At 40.0% G+C, this 16749-nt stretch overlaps 1 protein-coding gene across 9 annotated transcripts in view; it reads right to left on the bottom strand.

The window, feature by feature from the left end:
* LOC122841121 (SPRY domain-containing SOCS box protein 4-like) overlaps positions 1 to 16749 on the bottom strand; it is a 71832-nt gene that overhangs the window by 35784 nt on the left and 19299 nt on the right. For 2 of the 9 annotated variants that reach the window (XM_044134148.1, XM_044134152.1), the window contains one exon: positions 3074 to 3241. The exons of 4 other annotated variants lie outside the window; for them this stretch is intronic. The gene's annotated coding sequence lies outside the window, so the exon portion shown is untranslated. Of the gene's footprint in view, positions 1 to 3005; positions 3026 to 3073; positions 3242 to 7882; positions 8069 to 8152; positions 8302 to 16749 lie in introns of those variants that run through there. 3 more of the 9 variants (XM_044134154.1, XM_044134150.1, XM_044134153.1) reach the window with 3 other exon arrangements.

The raw sequence follows: 16749 nt of genomic DNA, 5'->3' as shown, positions 1-16749 counted from the left end.
TACAATTGATAGACGCAAATGGACCTTCGCAAGACAGTCTTACTGTTGCAAAACCTACAATGGCAATAGATAGATTTCAAATTTTTTTAATTTCTAAAAAATTTAAATGTTCCAGTGAGAGCTGTTGAAGCTTCAATCTGGCAAGATGAGGCTGCAGCTGAACTCCTCGGATCTCAATGGTCACATCATTTGTGGGGAAGGAGTGGTTCTGCCCAGAAAATGCATCATCAAAAAAGAAGTTTTCAGCCTCATATGCATATAAATAACAGGTGACGTTCAATAAATTGATAACAGCTGCAGCTGCTCCTTAGAGATCACTCTTATATTCATCTTTCTTCTCTATAGATTTACTTTACTATCAAACATTCAAAAGGAACGAAGAACACAGAAACCGAACCAAAGTGATTAGAGACAGGAAGCAAGCTGTCAGAAGTTGGTAAGTTTAGTACAATCTCTATCAAAAAGTGGCTCAGACTGAGATGAGAAGGCAACGACAGGGCAGACAGGCTGTAATGTGCACCTGGTGAGTGGGCTGGCTTCATCTGGCCTCTCCTGCTGTACCCGTATTAACTAGCTTCAGCAGACTGAGAGACTGTGATGACGGCGTGTGTGCACCACTGTAAGATCGGAAGAGGGGACTCTGAGCGGCTGTCTAACTTGCACAGTGTTTTATTGAAACTTGTCCAGTGAGCTTCTGACAGCGCCAACAGGATTTGAACACACAAACACACACAAATATAGCAGCTCAACACAGTTAGACAAAACACTGCTTTCACCTGCACTGCTGCAAAAGGTCAGATATGGGCTTAAAGTATTGAAATAAAATATAAACTTGCTTGAATATTTTTTGCTCAATAGAGATTGTAACATTCTAGTACAGGACGGGACTAAAACCTCCCAGTCGGGTCTCAGCTGGTCAACTAAGGCCAACCAGGGACCTGAAATAACACAAAGAATGAGCCCATAAAGTTCTACTGTGATTCAGCCTTCCTGTTTCTTGTACATTGTATTTACATTTGTGCTTGAGTCAGCTTATCTAGAGCCTTTTCCCTGCCACCTGCCGACAGTAACAACAGGAAACGCCTATTGTATTTGCCCCCTTAAAGAGCACAATAATAATTTTTGACATCTTTGGAAATTCATTTTTTTTCTTCCCCTGCCACTAATCAGATGAGTCAGTCGGTACCACTCATACGTCCTTACAGACAACGTTTTCTGAAAACAGCTGACAGTCAGCCCAGACAAACAGTTAATTAGTCATCTTAAGCAAAAAAAGATGGACTGACTGTAACTTTCAGAAGTACAAAGGAAACTAGAACTGCAAGCAGCTATCAACGGGTTTCAAGCCCAACACAGCAAGTCTGCCCTTTGCCCCGGCCCTCTCTGCACACTCTGCTCCCAACATCCCACAACTCTAGCTTTACTTTCCAAATTTATGTCCATCAGTGCCTTCTCCATCTTACCTGACTTGAAAAAAAAAAAACATTTTTCATTCACGCATTTAAATTTATTTGAACTTCACAAAACAATATTACATTTAAACTAGGCTCTCTAGCTCAGGCTAAGTTGCAGACTCAGTTCCTGCTTTTACAGAACAGCTTTTAAAACTGATAAAGCAAAGAAACCTCTAAAACTAATAATTTTCCTTAAACTCTTTCCATTGATTCAAGAAAACAAAATTACAGCTTTATGCCACATGGCCAAAATGTTTAAGCAAACATGAGTTTGAAACTGAAACATATTTATAAAGGTTTGCCAAGTCATAAAAATATTTTAAACTACAGAATATGTTTGGTAGGTCAAGAAGAGTGTGTTCATAATTCCTTGAAATAATGCTTCACATCACAACTATAAATGTCAACGTTTTTCATCTAGTAGGCCAATATAAAGTGGTATACTAGAAGGTATGGTAGAAAGAAAAAATAAATAAATAAATAGCTGAAGTCTTTGATTCGTTTGCCGTCCCAAATAAGAGAACAGGTAAAGAGCAAACAGAATTCATTTTATAAAATCAGTTCCTTCACCTAAATATAGTCATTTTACCATAGCTTTAGAGGCTTAATTCACTTAAGATAAGTTCAAAGACAAATAAACCAGAAATGTAGTACTGAATCGCAGGATGATGTATGACTAATGAATCTCTAAATGGACCATTCTTCCACCTTCCACTCCTGGGACGACATCTGGGCACCAACGTCGACACACCAGAGCTCACAGGCAACCCCACACACACTGACAAACACACATCTATATTTATATTATACAGCATGTCTTCATAGCAACAGATGTGCCCACTACATTAAACAAACTGACTCCCTCTCAACATTGCTGACATTCGTTCCGACTAAAGGAATCCCTGAGCAGCTAAAGAGACAAATACCGCCCGGCTCCAGAAAATATGTTAAGCTACATACAGAAGTGCTCTCTAAGGCTTTGATAGAAATGTTTCAGATCGTCAGACAACACTTAAAAGACAGTGGATTGCTGTGCCACGACCTTAGCAGTCTGTTCATGTTCTGTCCTTCAACCTGGCTGGCTTAAAACCATTTATAAAGAAAAGTGGGCCAAAACTCCTGCATGCCGATATAAAGGACTAACAGATAGTTATCAGAAATATTATTTCTGTTATTGCACTCCTGTTATTACAGCCAGGAGTGACACAAATTGATATTAATTTTATTGGATAGTTTTTGTTTGCACATATACGTGCAAGTTGGTTACAGCAACCTCTTAGCTTAATAAATACTTTTTTTTTAACTGATTTTTGTATTTTTTTCAGGTTATCTTTGATTTGAAATTTTGTTTGATGATCTGAAATATTTAAGTGTGTAAAAAAAGTCAGAAAAAATACTGCATAATTGTCTATAATTATGTAGACAATGGATGGATGGATGTCTATAACTAACAGCTATTGAAAATGTTGACTAAAATCATAGAGAAACAAATGACTTTAGGACGTTATCTCCCTTTTAGAAATGTAATTTTTATTTTAACAATCACCTCACCTGGATTCTATTCAAAACTTTTCTTCCTCCCCACACTTCAATTCTTTCAAAACTCTCTTTCTTGTTACCTTATCCGTGTTTTCTGTTCCCTGGCCTACGTATCAATAAATCCATGGAGACTTCTGCGGAGCTGCCTCCCTATCAGTTGGTACAACTTATCTCGGGCCTGTCATCAAATGCCCCAGCGTCCAGCAGGAGGAAATCAATGCAAGTTCAGCATTCAGTAAAAGCACCATCTGCAAAACATAGGACACAAGCGAATTCACACGCGGCTGCAAATCAGTACTCGTGCTGACTCACAGTGACAGAGCCACTCATACAGAAATAAAATTATGCAGTTTCTGCCTGGCTTTGGTGAAGTTTCCCCCAATGCATTTTTTTTTTATGTGCTCCCGAAGCATAATTCCTTCCCTTCTCTGTTCCGCCACAGTCTGAACTCTTTATAAAGTAACTCCAGTAGCAGACATCTCCCTAATGAATCGTGTTCCAACCCCACATCTTCCTCTTGTATTCATCACATTTTCTCTAGAAATGTTAAAGAAAAATTCTCCGCAAAGTTATTTCCCTTAAATAATGAGCTAAATCCCTGCCTATCAAGGAAGTGAAAGAGGCATTTTGACCAAGATATTTAATGTAGGATGAAGTAAAAAGAAATAGAAGCGATGTATGAACACAAACACAAACACGATGCTTTCTTCTCAAGAGTTCACGTACTTCTGTGCCCAGACACCTTAAAATCCATGATACCTTGAGGGAGGACTATTAGTGCTGATATGATCAAGTACCCCTTTAAAGGGAATTGGCCTAAACCTGTTCATCTCACAAACACGCACACACAAAGACACAGAAAAGGTCTTGGAGATGCCATCCATAAAGCTCTCAGGGATAACGGTGGCAGATTCACAACCTCTGAGGTAATGAAACTGAATCAAAGTCTGTATGGATGCGACGAACTCCTGCTGCCTCGCTTGTTTCTTGTTTAGCACTGAAGCACTTGAACAAGTGATGAAACGTGTCACGCCCACACAAGTCAAACGCAACTGAAGAAATGTTGGATGCTGAAAGCTGAATTTGGGTCACAGACTGTTTTACTGGATGGTTGTCTTAGAGCAGAGCACATATCGATAGGTAGATGGCGAATAAAGTGGAGAAGGTAAATGTCCCGTATTAACACCATGTAAATGTATTTGCCATGGTACAGTTTTTCAGTTTTTTATTTTGTCACACTTAAAAAATTAAGATCAGAATTTCAACTGACTACATAGAAATGAAAGTAATTTTCACAGGATGTTTCCTTGATTATCCAAACCAACCTGGTTTCCTTGTTAAATCAGGAATTTACTGGGGCAAGCTATATTTCTTGATTCAATTTCATACTAAGCCACACACAGGCCTGATTACTGCCAGGTTTACAGAACCAAGAAATCACTTAACAGAACCTGTCAGACAATCTGAAGTGGGATAAAAGCAGACGCATAATGACCTGATCTTAAAAAAAGAGAGAGAAACAAAGTTACTGATATGAATCAGCCTGAAAAGGCTTAAAAAGCTAATAAAGCTGTTGGGCTAAGCAAATAATAATGAAAGCCACTTTCCAAAAATGAATAAATCAATAAAATGATCATTTGAAAATTGCTTTATGTATTGAATCATGTCTAAAAGTGGTTAGATGATGTGAAATATCACGTCATGTGTGATGAAAAAACATTTGCACAGTCGGTAGCACTGTTGGCTTGCACCGACAAGGTCCTAGGTTCAAATCCCCGTCTGGGATTTTTTTTACATGAAGTTTGCATGTTCTCCCTTTGCATACGAAGGTTCTCTCCAGATGGTCTGGCTTCTAAAAACAAGACTGTCAGGTTAATTGGTCGTTCTAAATTCTCCTTTGGTGTGGGGTGTGTGCGTGCATTGTTGTTTGTCCTGTCTGTCTTTGAGTTGCCCCGCGATGGCCTGGAGACCCGTCCAGTGTGACCCCGCCTTTCACGAGTTGACCACCGGAGATGGGTACCCCTCCGGACCCTACCGGGATAAGCGTGTTGGATAATGGATGGATGAAAATAGCAAAAACAGAAGAAATCCATAACGGGTCAAACAGTTTTTCCCTCAACACTGGATAGTGAACTTAACCCAGAATCTCAAGAGTGATTGATGTAATTGTACATTTTTACAGTTTAATAAGATTAATTTAATAAACTAGCACAAGATAATCAATTACATCTTATCAATGGTGCATTAATTACTGGTCCTTGTAGTAACTAATTAATCATTTTTTGTTCTTATTAAGAAATCCCATTGGTTATGTAAGCAGCTCTGCAAGACTCTCTCCATTACTTAGAGCTAAAAGCTCCAAGCTGATATTTCCAGGATGAAAATATAGTAAGAATCAACCCACGTACTAATAGATTTGCTCTAACATATTCTGTGCTAACAAACTGAGTGTAGATAAGAGGTGGACAGTTAAACTGCTGTCACACTATTTCTCATCTTAACATAAATGTTGGTATAACTGCAAAAATGCATTTGCAGGGATCAAAAATTGCAGAAAAAAAGCACATTTTGTGAAACAGAGTAAGGACTTTCAATGGTTGATTTAAGAGGCTACTTAAAGTTTAAATGTAAGGGGAAAGCCTGTTGCAGATCTCTGTCGTCTGAACATTTTTGATGCTGCGGATTGAGTCCTCCACTAAGAAGCATGACCTTCTTTGAAGTTATTTTAATCTTGAAAAAAAGAAAGCACAGTTTTTCAAAAACATTCCACGAAACAGAAGTTTCTGATAGTTCTACAATGAACTGAGAAGATAATCTTGGATATTTAGAAACAAGAAACAAAGACCTTCTGCAGACAACAGGGAAGCTAAATAAATAAAAAAAAACTATTGTTATATTTACATTTTTTGCATTCAACTTCTTCCTGGATGCACAGGAAGAGATCTTCAAAATGCGACCTTCCTGGAGCATAAAGGATTAGGAACATCAGCAATCACTTGTACAATATCAAGTGATTGATATTGTACAATATCAATCACTTGATATTGTGTAGCTTCATGTAGCTACTTTACATGAAGTAGCTAACGTTACAGTTAGCAATGCTAACTCTAATAAAAGTTGCTAAACAATTTTCAAAATGTTACGATTATGTTCTTATCTTCTTTCAGATAACTGAAGGAAACTATTATTTTATTGAGCTGTTTTATGCTACTTTAACATTCAGCCTTGTTACAGTCATTGTGTTGTACAAGCTAAAACTTAAAAAAAAAACACACAAGAAGTATTCCCTTTAAATTATTATTTTTCTCTGCCTAATTATCTTGGGATGAATGTACATTGCTCTTATGAGCATGAGCGGTCAGATAATTATTAGCTGGGCTTAACGGAAAACAGGTCTGACATCTATCTGTTTAAACTGCTCTAAACACTTAGCATGCTGAGGTAAATATATTTTTCTCTTAGCAGACAGAGCGTCTGCATGGCATATGTTGAGAATCATTATTATTCAATCACTGCTGCAAAATCTGATTAGTCCTTTTTTGATTTTGTAGCAGTAACGCACATGTGCGACAAATATGGCACCCTAAGCACCCTAATGCTCATGTCACAGAATATTTATAAAAGTTTAAAAGAAAGAAACATTGGCAGTTTGGATAACTATGATCAATTTGCATAAGCTACATATGCTTAGGAAGGCTTAACCAGAGCGTTTCAAACAAAATAAGTCTTGTATGCCACTGAAAGATAAGTCTGATACATTTAATTTGTCAATCATAAACAAAAATTTATGTAAATTATGTTCTTCAAGAGTTTTTGAAGCATCTCTTTTCTTTCCGCATCTTGGTAACCAGAACTATTCTTAACAAAGAGAAGCACAAGGAACTGTAAATTCACACAACTCTGAACAGACAAACGCGCACCAACACATGAACAAATAACACTTTGAAGAAATCTTTTCACTGCCTTCAAAATGCGACCAGGCAAAGAACTGAAAATGAAAGGGGTGGAGGGAATCTCAATTAAAAGAAACACGTAAAAGGAAAGAAATAACTAATGTAAAACAATTTAAAATAATTTTTTTAAATCAGGCACAGACTGTTTGGTTGAACGTTGCACATGGATGCCCATGAATAAAGAGAGTGAATGAAAACAAACAATGGAGGACATGGAAAGAGAAAGAAAGAATAACAGTGAGAGAAACAGAGGTCAGCAGCTGACAAAACAAAAGGATGAAGTCAAAAAAAAGAGAGCTGATACGGCTTTATCCTGAACGTACCAAACAAACACACATTCCCAGCGCAATCCATAGACTAAACACAGTCCTGTGAGAAAAGCTGCCGCAGACGGCGCGGAGCACGCACTCACATCGGAGGTGTCTCTTACAAATACGAAAACAAGGGGTTTAAAAATAGACGCCAGGATCCATCCTATTATTGTATGCGAGCAGAGGAAATCCAGGGGTAGCTTATACGAGAGCACTCAACATGGGTCTGCTCCAAACAAAAGCACACACACACACATACACACACCGGGGGTATCCCAGCTGGCCAGCTGAGACCTTCGGACCATTAGGGGAATTAAAGGCAGCAGAAGATAAGTGAAGTGAGGTGAAATGGAGTGAGGAGGAGCTCACAGAAAGGTACCAAGGGCTAGAAGAGACAAGACTGAGTTTATCTTCAGAAGCAACAGAGCGAGGCTGATCTCCTTTAATGTAAGAATGAAAAAGAAGTCATGAGAGTTCTGCTTTTAAGCCTAAAGCACTGCGTGCGTAATTGGAGAAACTGTCACCAACAGCGTAAATAGAAGTAATCTCATTCAAACAAAGATTCACCTCACCTTTTCAGATAGAAGAATAGCTCAAATTGTTTTAATGACTTTTCATATCTCACCTCAAGTTACAGCTCAGTCTGAGTCCATGAATGTCTAAACGATGGTATGAAGAAACATCAAACTCCTTCAAACAAAAAGCAGCATATCTCCTTCACGCAGTCGCAAATAGAGAAGACGGTGCAAGAAAGAGACAAGCAGCTCGCAACTCTGACCACAACTGAAAGAGAGAGACTCTTTACTCAGAGAGCTGCCCACCTTCTTCCTCCCCCTCTCTCTCTCCTCTCCCTCCCTGGAGCTTATCTGTCCTAAGGCTATCACTTCTCCCTCACCTCCCCCAGGCTCGCTTCTGCTCCAACTCCATTGAGGGTTTCCAAGGCAGCGCAGTCATGACGCTTACAGTGGACAACCAGCAGCTCGGAACACACTCTCAGCCCAACTCCAGTTTCAGTTCCACTTCAGTCTTTCCGAGAAAGAGCCACTGAGCAGAGAGGGAGAGAAGGGAGTGAGAGCATGAGACATGGAAGCCTGAAAGCTGATCCCTCTGATCTCATCAAGCAAAGTTACCAACAGCAACCAGACCAGCCGGCAGCTGAGAGAAACACCCGGTTCACCTCCCTCCCCACTCCGGCTCCCCCTCCCGTTTTACAAAGAGCTCACACAGAGCCAACCAACCACACCAACCTGACCCTCCCCCGTCTGCAATGGCGACACACACATGTGCACATACACTTAAACCCCTGCACGTGCCACATGCCTAGCACTTGCACAGCATGTGCACAATATTGGCATCAAGGTGCAGGAGGCCAGTCATGTCTAGGGTGTCACATCGGTTTACACGGATCAGCTACAAAGTTAAAACCGCTTGCAGGTGAAGCGAATACACAGTAAAATGTTCTTCCCCAAAGTCTGTAAGGTCCAGTTCCTTTATTGATTTAGCTTCCAACCTTCAGGACCTAATGGAACTGGTGCGACTACATGCTGACAGAAATCACAGGGTACGTCCAACATCCCAAGTTGCTTCGGCTGCATAAATACTCTTACAAAATATGAGGAAATTGGTCCAGACGTGTATGAAAGACTGATGTAAACAAGCAAATATTTAAATACCAGGCAGGAGTTAAGACTTGGGTCACATGCTCATATAGAAAAATGTTTAAAAGTAAGTGTTTGTTTTATTTGCAATTAACACAACTTTCAGTGCCACTCCCTTTTGCTCCAGTCTAATGTTCTCACAGTCACCTTTTACTTTTGTCATGTTGTAAATTCATCCAAATCTAAACGTGTGTAATTAGGCTTCTTCTAAGTAGTTCTATGCATAGCATTCAGAAAAGTATTGACACAGACAGGCATATATAGGAAGTGGTAATGAAGACTAAAGCAAACCATAACTCAGACCCAACCACTTTACTTCCTCCTCCTTCAGTCAGGACTGCCATCACTACCAGAAAACCAAAATGCCCACGAAACCTCAAGTCCAAGAATACGACTGTTATATCATTACATCACATCAGCTCAGGCGTCCAAACATGACATGCAGCAATGCAGCGTTGAGACAGTAATTCATGGTTTGCCTGACTTCTGTTCTCACACATCTGCAATTAACAGGGAGGACACATTTAGTGGCTGGGTGACGTCAAAGAAAACACTGTTACTGAACTACCACATTCTCAGACACAAAGGGAAGGAGGTTAACATCTGGTGAAATACAGCAATTTCATTGTCTTCTTACATTACACATATATTTCCGTGAAATATATAGTTACAGATAGGGCATCCTATAATGTCCTTGATGGATTGCTCTCTGGCATTACCGTATTTTCCTGACTATAAGTCACAGTTTTCTTTCATGGTTGCCTGGTCCTGCGACTTTGGTGCAGAGCAACTTGATTATCATTTTTCTCTTCATGATACTTTTTTAAACTAATGCACTAAATGTTAATTTATACTTGCGGACATGAAGTATCCCCCTCTCTATCACCTGGGATTTACTGCAGGTGTCTCCGCTCCGCTGCTCACTTCACCTACATCCATCCATCCATCCATTTTCTATTCACCCTTGTCCCTGATGGGGTCAGGAGGGTTGCTGGTTCCAATCTCCAGCTACGTTCCGTGCGAGAGGCGGGTTCACCCTGGACAGGTTACCAGTCTGTCGCAGGGCAACACAGAGACATACAGGACACACAACCATTCACACACACAGTCACACCTAGGGAGAATTTGGAGAGACCAATTAACCTGACAGTCATGTTTTTGGACTGTGGGAGGAAGCCGGAGAACCCACCATGCACAGGGAGAACATGCAAACTCCATGCAGAAAAACCCCGGGCCGGGAATCAAACCCAGGACCTTCTTGCTGCAAGGCAACCAGAACCTTTCATCAACATGGATGATGTCAAAAAATATGGTAATATTTTTTTTTGTTATTTTTACAATGCTCTCTCTGACAGGTGGTATGATGTTGTTTTTTCTTTGAATATTTATAATTAATGACTACTAATAGCGGGAATGATAGAAAAAAAATAACCATATTAATGCTGTTTGATTAATGTTATATGCGTCGATTATCACAAAACCTTCACTATATGTACCAATGTTCCCCTATTTAGAATAAAAACAAAGACAAAATTTAGGCAAAGATGCTGAAGATGCATCCCCTTTTAGCTGACATATCAACTAAACTAAAATTCTTGCTTCTTTAACCGCATCGTTCCTGTTGCTATTTTACAACCATGTGTGTTGCATGAATGTAACATTTGCATCTTAAAATCAATGTGACATACAGAAAGACAGTAATTCAATTTATGGTTAAACAGATGTTTGCATTGTCAATTCACATCACCATTTAGATTCTTATTCCAATTTCCTGGATGTTTTGTATTAAAGTACAGAAGAACAAAAGGCTTCAAACTAACTTCTGTCATACCAAATAACAGACAAAAGATTGAACAATATGTAAATCGTCAAACTGAAAGACTCCAGCACCCCCTCCCCAGGTCCTCGACTGGACCCTGCTGGAAATTGCCCCATGATTTTCTGCCTGAAGGCACATCCACATTTAAGAGACCCCAAGGGGGTCTGGGGAAGCATCTGGGTGTGTATTTGAGTGTGTGGTTGTTAATCTACAGGACAATGGGGGTCCTGTCCTCACCCCACACACAGGGCATTAGGGCCAGGGGCCTCACAGCTGAGCATCTTACAGATAATACAAACTGGTTGTGTATATGAATGAGTATGTTTACGTGGATTTGTGGATGTGTGTGTATCTTTGTGCGCGACCCCTTCCAACACACGTGTCAAGCACAAAGCCACCCAACTATGTACATCGCCCCCATGGAGAGGCACTCGGAGAGAGAGTGCAAAGGGTGCACTGCTGGAAGTGGAGAGCAGACGTGAAGAAGAAAGAAAATGGGTGAGGCAGAGTAAAAAAAAAAAAAACTACTTTCGGTCAAAGGGGTGGGGGGTGAAAATGGTAAATGGTACAATTACCGTGTACAGATGGCTGAACGAGAGACCGACAGGAGCAACGCCAGTTTGGATGGTGAACAATAAAAGTGGGCTGATCAAGGACACACCAGCTCTTTTTGGTGGCAAAACAAACAGCTGCTTTTCTCAAGCACCGATCCAAACGTTGGCAATCAAGGTGTCCTGCACAAAAGCCTTGATAATGATGGCAATATGGGATTTTAACAAGGCTTCTGTAAAGATCAAACTCATAAAACGTGTTGCCAAACTCTAAATCGACCAACAATGTCAAATCAAATATGTTCACATAAATAAAGCTTTCAGTTAACGTGATCTCACAAAAGATTTACGTGAACTCTCTTCTCCACATTTAAAATTTTAAACAAACTTTAATAACATGTTTTTATAGCAATTTTATGTGAGAAAAACACATTGCGCTGCACAATTTGTGGAAGGAAAGTTGTAATACTTCATATAACCACCTTTTCTTGCAATCACAACTGCAAGTATCATGTCCCCAACAGTTTCACATGAATGGAGACTGAAAGGGTTTTGTCAAAATAGTTGCCAAAATCAGTGACATTAGGTGGAGAGTGTCTGGAAACATCAATTTTCCAAACTTGTAAACCACAGTTAACTAAACTGCATATAGAACTAAATGCAGTTCTAAAGTGCATTTAGAACTGCACTTTGACTATGCCATTCTAAGACATGTTTTACTGAAAGCAATTTGACTGTTTGCCTGGCAGGTGAACATCTGTCCAAGTCTTAAGGCTTTTTCAGCCTTTAACAGCGTTTTCTTGCAGGAATCCAAATGTATTTAGTCCCATAAATCAGCTCTGGTCAGCTTCACTAACCCCTATGGGTGTATTCAGACATTTTCCGGTGCACATTGTGAATTGCATTTAGGCCGAAGACTTTAATTTTGGTCTAATCTGTCGCCTTATATAACTTGTGCTTTCTTTCTACAATTGCTCTTCCTATTCTTTGTTGTGACAGCTCGGCTTAGGTGTATTCACTTCAGATAAAAATAAAAGCTTAGAAAGGACTACGTGGGTGATGCCTGATAGTAATTTTAATGTGTAATAGTGTTTGTATTTTTGCAATGCTTAGAATCAAAATAGAAATTACATGCATATTGTTATCTCAGCTTTGTTTGGAGTACTGAGGTAAATTCAACACTACAATAAAGTCATAATTTTGAGGAGATGTCAACCTGCTCCACCACAAATGCCATAAAACAAAGCAGATCATCTGTTGCTATAAATCTTTACATTAAAGTAGTAGAAGTTTTGATGCAGAAGAAGCTGTCCGAACACTCCAGGGGAAAAAAGAACATATTTTTCTGATATTTTCAGGGAGATTCTGTCAGGATTTGAGTTTTTTGTGTATTTATTTTGAGTTTCAGTGTCTCTGAGTCTCCGTGTGCTCCTGTCTTCCCTTTGATTGTTCCCAGGTGTGTCTCATTTCCGTGATTTCCCTTTGTGTATTTAATCCCACATGTGTTCTTTGTTCCTCGTCGGGTCCTAGTCGTACGTAGTGTCAGTTCTGTCTAGTGTAGTTTATCTAGTCAGCTGTTCTACCGTTGTCCATTCGATTCCTCCAGTTGCTACCGGCGTTGAGCCCTGGCGTTCTGTTCAGCCATGCTGCCTGGTTGTTGGACTATATTGTGGATTACTTTCATCATTAAACCATCATCTCTAACTCCTACGTGGGTCTACTGCGTTTGCCTCACCACTACACCTGCACTTCATGACAGATTCAGGTGACACTGTTGTGAATGACTTCTCATATCCCAAGTGTTTTGCGCCAAAGTGCCAGATGTTAAAAGAACAATTAAGTAGAGTCTGAATATTTTGACAGCTTCACTGATGTTGCTAACCCTCTTGTGGCAACATGTCCTCACATAGCAGGGCTTTTCCCATTTCTCTATACCTGTAAGGGCATTTGTTAGAAAGAGAAATACGAGAACTGCAACACTCAGCCATCCACTGAAACATGCAGGCACCCTGCTCCCTTCACTTGTACACATTAATACAGACACAGCCCGTCTGAGTACAGCAGGTAGGCATCAATTCAGCCTGGCTCTACGATCAATGATGGTAAATGGAGGCAGCAGGAGGGACAGACAGTGATCTGCAGCTCTCATTTCCCCCCTCAGTATCTCTCCCTCCGTTGGAGCATCATTTCCTTGTCTTGTTTCGCCATAGGAAAGCTCATTTAATGAGACACAATCTGACTTTGTACAGCACTCATTGAGTTTTCGCTCTTTCTTCCGCTTCAGTTACACCATCACATTATGAGTTCATTGCACGGTTCTTTGCTTTGTAAGAATGTTTTATTTATGTTTGCATTTTAATCTCCTGACGAGCTTTTGTAGCAGAATTTCACCGTCTGTATTAACTTTTTAAAGCTTATTGCTTCAAACCCAGCCAAGTTATGTGAGAAAGATAAGTTTACCTAACACATTCAGAGAATAAAACAGGATATTTCCCCTTCATATTAGCATGATTTAGTCTCTTGTGACAAAACGAATCATTGCCACCCTCTCCTCCTTCTTTCCATATCGCCTTTATCTCCTCCGTCATTCATCAATCTAACAGCTCCCCTGCCACTCCCCTCTTTGTACTCTCACATATTTCTCCGTCCTATGGCCTCCTTCCAGTCACTTCTTTAACAGCTGCTGCTCTGCGACAGTCCCAGCTGACCCTTGGTTACCACGTGCCACGTCCTCCCCTCAGTGTCCCAAAGAGCCCCTAAATCATTAACATAAGCGTAGACATAGGAGCTCAGATCAGGTTGTGATAGATGGCTGTCTGTGTCCCACAAAGAGAAGAGAAAGCACCCCAAGTCAACATCTGACTGCAAACGATTAAATGTCTTATAAAGTGTGCATCGTTTATGCAAATTGGCCCAGACGACATAAACACTACATCTAAACAAAAGGCAGTCGTTTTTTTTTGCTGCTGTTGTTTTGGTTTTTTTTACACTCCAAATAAAAGATTTCATGCTGTTTCATAACACATGTCCATTTCATACCCAGCCACAGTAGTAACAGCTTGCATCACAAAGGGGGACAGCACAATAGAATAACTGCTTTAGAGCCAGAAAACCTTAAAATCTTAAAAGTAAATTCATCATAATCTGTACTTGCCTTGTTTTTCAAAGCAGATAATTAGTTTAAAAATATATCTTTCTGAAACAAAAACTCTCTGAAGCTACATCTGTCCAAAGCGGAAATGACAAATGTTCTCAGGCAAGATTTTGTCTCAACAAAATAGAAAACTGAATGTTTCATTGGGTATCAGATTCGGCCAAAAAATCCTGCAGATAGATAACATATCAAATAGATAACATATCAAAGTACAAAGTGAAAAATTAGCCACAATAAAGTGGGAAACGAAGCTCAGGTTTTTGAAGGTAAAAGTGAGAATTTTCTCCAGAGCTCAGGTCAACCCTCTGATCTCAAACTCTCCACACTGTGCTTTACTTGCTCAAGGCAAAACGGAGGTAAAAAGAAACCCATTCCCTGCTGACGTCAGTGGATTTCTTTTATGTGCATTTCCATCTGTCTTGTTACACAGGAGCAACAAAATGGTTCACTTGCAGCTAATTAGTTAATATTCTTTTGAGCTCAATTCTGATAAGCTATTGATTTTAATTGATGCTTTGATCTGTACTTTTGCTGTTAAGCTGTTACACTAGTATAAAGTGATCATACTGTGAATCACCTCTAGCATTACAGCCATATTGCACTGGCAGCGACATTAATGTAACATTACACTGCAGAGCTGCTCAGCATAGACTTTTATCCAAAACATCAAACTGCTTAAAGCACTGCTGTATCTTCAAGATAAGTTCCCACCTTCTTTTTACAGCTGATGGGTGACTTTTATCCTCAACATACTGCATTTGTACGCAACATCGTGAGAAACTCCTATGTATCTCTTCACACCAAGAACTAAGAAGTTTGATGAAGGTACATTGGGATCTTACAAATATTACCTTGGCTGTAGTCTAACCCCAAACACCTCTCATCAGACTGGCATGTCTGATATACAGACATATCAGTGAAACTATGTGTCTGCGGCTCAAAACATTCGATGCTTCAAGCCCACATTTTTACAGATAACCATTTATGTGTTGACGTGGGCTGCTGGGAAATATCTGGACTAGTTATGACCTTACTAATCTTTTATAAGCTGAGTCATGTCTCTAAAACAAGAAACCAGGTCAGAACCAGGCAGACAGACAATTTCAATGTATTATTTCTTAAAATGTGAAAACACTTGTCTGAACTGTGTAGGAAATTATGAAACGTAGGAAGGCTGGGCCATGCTCCAAGGATAGTACAGATTGAGTTATCAGTGAAAACTGGCAGATGAGGTTCTAATCCATCTAGAAAATCTACTTGACAAAATAAATAAATAAATAAATAAAATGTGACCAGGGGCTGCACAGTGGTGCAGTTGATAGAGCTGTTGCCTTGCAGCAAGAACGTCCTGGGTTCGATTCCCGGCCTGTGGTCTTTCTACATGGAGTTTGCATGTTCTCCCTGTGCATGGTGGGTTCTCTCCGGGTTCTCCGGCTTCCTCCCACAGTCCAAAAACACGACTGTCAGGTTAATTGGTCTCTCTAAATTCTCCCTAGGTGTGAGTGTGTGTGAATGGTTGTGTGTCCTGTATGTCTCTGTGTTGCCCTGCGACAGACTGGCGACCTGTCCAGGGTGAACCCCGCCTCTCGCCCGGAACGTAGCTGGAGATAGAAACCAGCAACCCTCCTGACCCCATTAGGGACGAAGGGTGAACAGAAAATGGATGGATGGATGAAATAACCATAGTGAGATATTTTTACTTATTTAATGCAATATTAAGAAATCAGCCTCTAAATCTACATGTTACACACACACACACACAGAAATTATGCACAACTCTCACTGTATGTGTTTAATCAGCATCAACATGTCTATTAAACTTGGGGGAGGGGTAGATGCTAGGGTCAAAGGTGAATGGCCAATCAAATAAAACTAAATAATCACTAAAAGCTATCAATACTGCAGTCAGCCAGTAAGCTGTGTTTACCTTTGGTAAGAACATTGAAAAAAAAAACATCTGTCTCTCAGAACAGCTGAAAGTTCCCATCAGATTCAACGGTTTCCATTTAGCAAATGTCACAACAGACAAAGAGGCCGTTTACAAAGTGGGATATTACCCCTATCAGCAGGGTAGATACGAGCTTGTTTTGTCATCCTCCGAGACAGCAACTCTGATACCAATCATTGTAACAACATGTTTATATGAAACTAAGCAAGGTGCAGATTCAACTATACCATGACTAAATACGAATTGCACATAGATTTCAATGGAAAGACTTGCAGCATATGTCTTTGTTGGTAACTGATCTGAAAATAAACAGCAGCTAGAGCTCTGTGAAAGATGACAATGGAGGGTTGTAAAAAATGAAT

Source organism: Gambusia affinis, linkage group LG12 (assembly GCF_019740435.1).
Source record: "Gambusia affinis linkage group LG12, SWU_Gaff_1.0, whole genome shotgun sequence".
NCBI lineage: Eukaryota > Metazoa > Chordata > Actinopteri > Cyprinodontiformes > Poeciliidae > Gambusia > Gambusia affinis.
This window is presented reverse-complemented; position numbering and strand designations above follow the sequence as displayed.